Raw genomic sequence first — 9,508 nt, forward strand, 5'->3', positions numbered from 1 at the left:
AGGAGGAGGATTGGCACAGGCCCAGTGTAAAGTATACTAGAAGGTTCTCTGTGACTGTGTAGAACCTCAAGTTCATAAATGATGGACTCACTTCACTATGAAGTGACCTGCTAGCTGGGCCTGCTGGGGGATGTGAATGATGACAGAATGGGCTGAGTGGCCCTACCTTACAAGGACCCTCAGAGAATGCTAACTACTCCTGCTAGCTGTATTGTTAAGGCATCTCAGTGCCTGTTCTGGAAGTAAACAAAGTCCTGTGTGTTCATGCTATGCCATAGGATTCTGCCCTGTCTTGAGAAGCAGCAAAACTCTCCCATAATCCATAATCTGCCGGGGAGCAGCTTGTTGACTGAATTAACTCTTGGAAACTCATTTCTCAAGTTCATCCCTTCCCACGCGTACCGTGAGTTACCCAGAAGGCTGCTGCTGTTACCCCTCAGGCTTCCCTTGGAGGCCACTCCTCCCTGTCTCTAGTTTGGGTGAAGGTGTACAGGGAAATGGCTTTCTGTACTATGTCCTCATTGTCCATGGTAGGTCTTTAAATTCTAATGTGAGCTTTGAGGCTCCATGGAAGTATTCCTGCTCCTCACAATGCTCCAGTAGCCCGTCATGTTTTACAGGTAGAATATAAGGGAGGCAGATAGTAGATAGAAGGACTGTTATGTTTTTAAAATATTTTTACTTTTATTACTTATGATGGCACACAGGCGGCCATGAAATGTAATGGAGGTCAGAGGACAACTTTGATGAGTTTTTATCATCTTCCACCATGTGTGTCCTTGGGATACCACTCAGGTGTTCAGGCTTGATTGCTTGTCTTTTACGCTCTGAGCCACCTCACAGGTCTCTAAGTGACATTTTTTAAAGATAGATCCTTCTATTTCCCTTTATTTGTTTATGATTGCCACAGGGTTTGAAATTCTCCTCCTCTCCTTGGCTAGAGAAACACTCTCTAGTAAGATGGTAAGGTGTTGAGATTCTGGATGTTTCCCTGAGGGAAAGGGGTTAAAGAGAAGCAGTGCACGTGGGTCCATGCTGGCTATGTGACTATTACATTATCCATTTCAGCAAATACCTTGGACCAGACCCATCTGTCACATACAGAGACAACATTGACCACTCAGGAGAGACCTGCCAAGTCTAAGATACCAGCTGTCCTCTCCTGTCTGCTGCGGGTAGAGAATGCCTCTTCATAACCAGCTGACGTAGCCATTGCAATGTTCCAGGCCTCTAACCCAAATCATTTTTCTCTCCTTTGTGTCCCCTTTTAAAGAAAATGATCAAGTAAGGTGCTCCCTCACTGGCTCTGCAGTGGCTATGGAGGATGTTTTACTTCCCACATGAATCCAGCCATGCTGCTGGAGGAGCAGGGGGGACCTGTGCATGCATTCTCAGCAGGGTGACTAGACAATATCTAAACTTATGCAGTCTCTCGCCTCAGTTCAGTGTTCAAGTGCAGGTTTCTGACTTAGGCACTGGAGGAAGCCGGTCCTTCTCAGGTGAGAGCTGGTACTCACTAATACTCAGTGCTTGCCTTGTATCCAACACTACAGAAATCCAAAGAAGTTCCATCTGAGAACTCAGATTCACTTTAGAGGACTGCTGCAGTCCCAGATTAGATCTGCTAATTTTTATCTTAGCTGTCTCGATGGGTTTCTTTGATAAGAGCATCAGAATCTATGTACCCCAAAAATAGGAAGGAGAGAGGAGGAGCCAACAGGGATGGGCCCAAGTTGCCCCACTGTGGGCAAGATTATAGAACAGCGAAACCTTTGCTGGGAGCAGTGTGTGTGAGGGCAGCATTAGTGAAAGCCACAGGCTTTGCTTTGACTTAGTGCTCGCTCTTCTGCTTTCTGTTATATGGAGATAATCAGAGATCTCCACAAAGGTAAATAGGTTTTCATTATTTGTAATAGCAAGGAGCAATAATATAAAGTATCTCTCAGTGGTGAGAGATTGGTTGTTTTCACATGCTGAAGAATTACAACACAGCTATTAAATAGTACTGTGCTGATGCCTGTTTATTGGCATGAGATATTTTATAGTAAACTTGGTAATTGTGGAGAAAACATAATAACATGTAAGACATACATGGATGTATATATACATATATATTCATATATAAAATCTAAAATAGTACCCAGTGTATTGGCTGATGAGCCTTTTGATGACTAGTTTGATTTGGGTTGCACTTATTATTATTTCTTTATTTTGTACATTAAGCTTGGATTTTATTTGTAGCTAGAATTAGCAACAATAAGCTTTTTCTCTATATTTCAGATAAATGTATGTGTGTGTGCGTGCACACACACACACACACACACACACACACACAGAGTTCTGTATTTAAAAGGTCTAATGAACATAAAGGTATAATGAACATCACTTTTTTAAGAACCAAAATGACAGAAAAGTTTTAAAAAGTCACCTGGCTTTGGCTGTTTGAATTGAAAGCACCTCCAAGCCCTTCCTAGTTAGCTGTGTTCTTAGAACACTGTGTAGGACTTTAGATACTATGGTTATTGATTCCTGTCCTTGAATGCCTGGCATTTTCAAATTCATGAACAATTCCTGCCTTTATGTCAGGGATGCTTTCTGTGTCCTAAGCACTGTCCCAAGCTCTTTGGTTCACAACATTTTTCTCCTGGCAAGGAAAGGGAGTGAAGCAGAGTTACAAAGCTGCAAGCAAAGAGGTAAGGGCATACTGCTTGTCTCAAGGAGCATACCCTGCCCCTTCCACTTTGAATCCACTGTGGCCAGTTTCTCACTGAATGCTCTCTAGGGTTGCCTTTCTCAAAGGAGCGACCCTGCTAAAGAGCCAGCATTTAGCCTATTGTCAGCCATGAGGCAAAACCAAGGAGGAACATAATGTGAAAGCCTGGTGACCTGAGTTCAATCCCCAAGACCCAGGTAAAGAGAGAAGGAGAGAACTGACTCCATAGAGTTGTCCTCTGACTGCCACACTTGGCACTCAGGTTTTTGTGAACACATACATACAACAATGGATGAATGGATGGGATACATGGATGGATGGATGGATGGATGGATGGATGGATGGATGGATGGATAGATGGATAGATGAGTGGATGGATGGGTGGATAGATGCATGGGTAGGTGGATGGATGAATGGATAGATGGGTGCATGGATGGGTGCATTGATGGATGCATGGATAGAATGGATGGGTGCATGGATAGATGGATGGGTGGATGGGTACATGGATAGATGGATGGATGGATAGATGGATGGATGGATGGATGGATGGATGGATGGATGGATGGATAGATGGGTGCATGGATGGGTGCATGGATAGATGATGAAAGTGTAGGCAGGTGGGTGGATGGATGGATAGATGGGTGGATCAATGGATGAAAGAAAGAAAAGAAATTCAGATGATGTATGTGGTAAGAAGGCCACACCTGGTAGTAATTTTCTTGCTGGATAGTCTTGAAGTGGTTTAGTAAGGGACAGAGAGTGCGTGCCCTAGTCTTTCTCCCTCTTCCTTTAAGGTTCTAGGTATTCATGGGAGTCCTAACTGATGACCTTACCCAATCCTGTCACTTCCCAAAGACCTCACCTTTACACAATCCAGTCAGATTATGTTTCCACCCTCTCAATTCTCCACAGCAGGGATTAAGTTTCAACAGGTGAACACTTGTAGGATACACTTAACCCATGGCAAATTGAAAACTAAACGTTATCCCTAAAATAAAATTGCATCTGTACTGAACACATACAGACTTTTCTAGCTATATTGTTTAGGAAAGAAAAGCGGCTTTTTGGATAGCATTTATATAACTTTAGGGATCACAAATAATTTAAGCATGCTTCACTATTTAATCCAAGGGGCTTGAGCATCCGTGAATTGTGGTATCCATGCTAGTCCTGGTCCCCATCCTCCTCAATAGGAATAGGGTCCGGTGCTTCTCAGGAAGCTCATCAAGGCTTCTGGTGACATCACTGGAAGGAAGTCAAGGAGCCAATATGAAAGCAGGTACCACCTCCTTGCCTGTGGGAAAAGAGGCTGGGCTTTCACAGATGGGCCTCCCTCTCGCCATGGAATCCAGGGCTTTCAGTGTCCTCTATTAGGGAGCTATTTATAAATACACACTACCTGATCTCCCTCTCTACATAGTTAAAGGCATGGTATATGTCTGTGTTCTGTTTATATCAATGCCTTAGGCGTGATAGCTGCTGCAGCTACCAAGTACTGCGTCCTTTAGCCTAATTTCCATTCTGAAACAGAGAATCATCATCTTACAGCATTAGCCAAGCATATCCTACTCACAACAGCTGCCGACTAGTAAACACTTAGTATGCGCCAAGCCTTAACGGATTAAGCACATTTGTGTGTACAGTCTACTTATTTCTCAGCAGTCCCTAGGGGTGTGGGCATTATTAATGATCCCCGTTTTGCAAGAGAAGAAAATTGGGCACACAGAAGTTAAGTAAATTTCCCTGGGTGATATGGGAACAAAGTGGTAGAACCAGTATTCAGAGCTACTCGAGGGCCGCCTGATCCCAAACTCTCACACCAACTGTTGATTCACTATTCTTAAAATATTCTTTTCATTTAGCAGTCTGTTTATCATGTATGACAGCTATTCTCTGAAAACAGACAACCCATCAAACTACTGAAAGGTTTCCAAACGCTTTTCTGTGTCATGTGTGTTTATGAGCTCAGGAAACTGGCATTGTGACTGCTTCAACAGAATCTGGGTCAGTTCAAGCAGATTCCCTCCACGTCTACTGGACTTGTGCCAGACAGGTTCCTCTTGTCCACCAGACTTTAACTTAGCATACAGAGGCATCAGCCCTGTAAGTACCTCCCAGAGCAGCAGGGAGGGGAACCCCTGGCCTCACCACTGTATGTACCATAGGAAGTGGTTCAGCCTCCCTAACCCTTACCTTAGCACACTGGAGAACCAAATCAGCTTTCACAGGTGATTAGGCCAAGTCAGTAGCAAAGAGTTGTACCCGGCCCAGACCTACCATGTGAGCAGTGTGCTCTCTTGCCAGGGATAGCTAGCTGGGTGTTTTAGAAGCGGGGCTTTGTGTCCGTGTTGTATCTTGTCTCAACAGAGACCTGGTTTGTGCTTGACCTTGATTGTCCTTTTCCAACTGCATGAGACAACAGACTCAGTAACCTTAAACCCTGGAAGGGAGTGTGGAAGTACCATATTTCACAGGACAGGGTCTCAACCTACCCCAACCCAGACTCCTTTATTCTTTTTCTCTAAATAGTAGATTACCATTGAAATTTGATTAATTCAGTGGATAAGAAGCTTAATGTGTGGTTTTAGAGTAGTAAAAGTTGATTCTAACAATTTTTTTTAATGTAGTTCTGTTTTCCAAGTGTGCCATGAGTGAGCCTGTTTGTGCATCTTTGCCAGCAGCTGTGGCATCTCAGCCCTTTGTGTTTCTCATGTAAATAACCAGAGCTTTGTGATCTGAAACCAACTTGATAAGTCCTCCACTCAGTAGCTCTTCAAAGGCTGCCCTGGTCAAGGAACTTCAGATCTTCAGTTTCTGGGGGTGGGGTGGAGGGTGTGTGTGTGTCTGGGGGTGAGAGCTGGAGGAATGAGCTATGGTTGCGAGTTCCTGGACAGTTTGTCAAGCATAGCTTTGTTAAACAAAGCTATGGCTGAGGAGCCTGTTCAGACCCTTTCTTTCAGCCTCGGGACCCTTTCTCGGCCTTGCCGTGAGACTTATTTACTAGGTCTTTGTCTTCATTGGCTGACTTTCTGGCCTTGCTGTTCTGGTCGTCCTTGAGCAACAGTGATGCTTAAAGAGCAGTGACAACCACAGTAGCCTTACTGAGATGTCAGGCCAAAAATGAAAAATGTCAGTTTTTAAAGGAATAGAATTGTACTGAGTGTCCTCGGGTCCAAGCTGACTTGGACGCAGTAGAAACCTAGCAGTCTCTGGCTGCTCATCTGAACCCATGATACAAGGAAAGGTTAGCACGGTCAGTATAGATTCATGGGCTACAACCCTGCTGGCCTCATTCAGCTAGCCGAAGAGTTAGGAAGGGACATTTTCTTGTCTTTCATCTGTATAATAGTTTCTAATATTCTTCCCTTGGAAGGACTCTCCCAAGGGAGTCCTCCTTCCATTTCCATAGCTGCCTAGAGGAGTGACAGGGAGTCCTAGTACAAGCAGAGTACCATTGTGTCATGGTAAATTTGGGGTTCGGGGAGGGCAATTGGAAGAAAGGGCTTATAGATGTATAGAGACGGATTGTCACTGTGGAAAACTTATCATCTATGTTTCAAGTGTATGAAAATACAGACTGGTGACTTAGAAGTCAACGGAATGGGAAACTTTGTGCATGAATTGTCATAAGCCTACCTGCTGACAAAAAGTGAATGAACTTCAGAAGTGTTTGGTGTAGAGCAGTGCCCTAAGATAAGGGAGTGGGCCCCCTGTGATGTCTGACCATGCATCCGATCCCAGCTCCCTCATGAACTGGAGATGCAGCAGTTTGTGCAAAGGAAGGACTCCCCAGGTTGTTTGACTGGTTGCTTGGGTCTCATCTAGTTGTTTTTACCAAAAAGGAAGAATCCCAGCTCCCCTTAAGGACATAGAGAGACATCCTTGAAGAGGCAAGCTTTTATTCCCCAGACAGAACAGCATTTTAGCTTTGCCAAGAAGCGGGTGCTCGCAGAATAAGTCTGTGTGGCTATTAGCAGCTGCTGCTGAGAGCTCTGTTGCAGTCAGGCCCTTACCTACTGATCTCCACTTGATAGAGCTTTCTATCAAAATAAGACCTTGCCCATTAAATTTATGCAGTGTGATGGAACAAGACTATTCTTAAAAAGATTACAAGGGGAGAAAATGGGGGGTTAAGTTGGTTTTAATCCCAGATAGCAGATACTAAAGGGTGCTGCATGCTTGGGTTTATTGAGACTTCTGCTCAAGTGTCATCCCCAAAGAAGCTGTCCTGTCCTTAAGGGGGGCTGGGATTCTTTCTTTTTGGTAAAACCAATTAGATGAGACCCACGCAACCAGCCAAATAGCCTGGGGAGTCCTTCCTTTGCACAAACTGCTGCATCTCCAGTTCACGAGGGAGCTGGGATCGGATGCAAGGTCAGACATCACAGGGGGCCCACTCCCTTTCCTTAGGACACAGACTTCACATCACTCCACCCACCTTCCCACCCAGGCACCCGCTTCTACACTGCCCTGACTATAATGTCTTTTCTTAGCTCTCAATACCATCTGAAATGAATTCTCTTTACTTTTATTTGCTTAAATTCCATTATTTTAATATTCATATCACATGTGATCCTTGCTAAACTTTTAAAATCACAATAATCAAAATTTTCTCAGACAAAACTATTTGGAGCAAGTACCTCTAATATGCATGTGCTGTTTCTGTTAGCTTATTTATAAAGTTTATTTCTACTGTAGTCATTTTATATTCAACACATCAGAAAGCACATGAAACAGAAATTCTACAAGGGTAGTTACAAAAAGTGCACAAACTGGTAATTTTTCTTCCTCTTTTCTACCTTTGTGTTTACTGTGCTTGAACATGAGTGGTCTGAGGGTAGAGGTGTCCCTACAGGGTTCCTGAGCCTGCCAGAGTTCCTGCCTTTTAAAAAATCACCTAGGAATACTGGGTAAATATTTAGTAATAGGAAGTAAACAGGGCTAAGGAACAGTTCCCTCAACATGCTCTCAGTGGTGGAGGTTTTACTGTACCTTTGGGGTACAGGAGAAAAACCCTGGGTTTAGGACCAGAAAGTCTAATACAAGCCATGCTGAGTAAGAGATTTGCTGTAAGGATCCAACCCTTCCCCAGGGAGATGAGTGCATCTTTACAGTGGGAGTGCAGCTCCCACAGGCAGACACTGCCTTCTCAGGGTTTTTCTTTTAACAGATGGTCTCACTAGGCCTGCTTGCTAGGTTTTTTTGAGAAAATATCCTCTAAAACCAAACCAAAAAATATTTTTTTAAGTCTTCCAACACGTGCTTCCTAAATAAAACAAGAAGTGTTCAGTAAATTGCGTGTGAAAATACACAGTAGAAAAATGCCATAGGGGGACATCCAGTGCCTGGTGTCAGGAACACTGGAGGAGGCCCTGTTCTTCAAATATGGAGGAAAACTAAGACATTCTAGGAAACTTCTGGAAGAAAATATGAGAGGAAAAGCATACTTTAGGCAAAAATTTCTTAGATATGGTAACCAAAGCATCATCTACAGCAGAAAAACCTAGTGAATGAGACCATCAGAGTTTGGCCTTTTCAACAGCAGTATAACTAAGAGGAGTCCGGGTGAGGATCCAGTGTGGAGAGTGTAGCAGAAACTGGAGGGCTTGAGCCAGACCAACGGCTAATTACGGTGAACATTTGCTAGTAAAGATGTGTGGGCACAAGATAACGCTGAGGGATACATTGTGACATATTACAGCTTCCAGGACAAGATTTTCTGTGCTTTGTAGGTTTTTTTGTTTGTTTGGTTTAGGTTTTATTTGTTTACTTTTTAAATGTTTGTTTATTTTCTTTCGAGGGGCTAGGTTGCAAGAGCAGACAGGGATGTGAAGGGACAGGGAGATGAGTGGGTTTGGATGCATGATGTCAAATAATCAAAGACTCAATAAAAAGTCAATTTAAAAAAAGAAGTTTGGCCTTTCAAAAAACACTTGAGAAAAATTAAAAGACAAGATGTAAGTAGAAAATCATATTTGTAGTGATCATCCCTAATAAATTACTTGTGTCCACAATCTGTACAGAAACCTCACAAACTCATAAGGAGACAGTAGGTGTCTGCACAAGGCAATATGATTCAGTAATAAAGATGAATTGACTAGCATATGTGCTCCAGCATGAATAAACCTCATCAATATGCCATGAATTTAACAGACCACAAAAGACCATACAAGATATGCTCGCTTTGTGAAGTGTCTGGGCAAGGCAGACATGTAGGGCTTAAATGCTGCCCAGTGTTTGCGGATGGCCGGGAGGCGCCTAACAGTTAGCTACACACCTTCTCTGTGCTCCCAAGCTTGTGCACCAAAGACTGATCTAAGTCACACAACAAAAGTTTTGTTTTGAGCTCTCATGAGAGCACTATGAAGTCTGTAACTGCTGATAGTTGTTTTCCTGGATACAATACAAACAAATGATAACAAAATAAAGATTTTAGAAAAACAGGACTGTGAGCACCTGAGTGGGTAGATATGTTTGAATATATTACTTAGTTCTTCAAAATGTTAGACTTTCTAAAAAACATATATTACACTTTTACAAAAGTTTTTTGAAAAAGTGGGTTTGGTGGCTAAGAGATTTCCCAAGTGTAAGCAGGATGCTACTGGAGAACCCAGCTAATTTTAAATGGAACATGGATGAACTTTTTATTTTTGCCTTAATAATAATGAGATATTTTAAAAAATTTTTTATTGACTTAAGTTTTATTGCATTATGATGAGAAAAGATGCATGATTTCAATTTACCTGAATTTGTTAACATTTAAAAACATATTTTAAGTAAATAGAATTAAATCAC

General features: G+C 42.7%; 1 protein-coding gene across 2 annotated transcripts in view; it reads left to right on the plus strand.

Moving 5' to 3' along the window:
• The window catches only part of Arhgap26 (Rho GTPase activating protein 26), a 430,094-nt gene that overhangs the window by 386,115 nt on the left and 34,471 nt on the right, over positions 1-9,508 (plus strand). The gene's annotated exons all lie outside the window — the stretch shown is intronic.

The sequence above is a fragment of the Mastomys coucha genome, unplaced genomic scaffold (assembly GCF_008632895.1).
Source record: "Mastomys coucha isolate ucsf_1 unplaced genomic scaffold, UCSF_Mcou_1 pScaffold13, whole genome shotgun sequence".
NCBI lineage: Eukaryota > Metazoa > Chordata > Mammalia > Rodentia > Muridae > Mastomys > Mastomys coucha.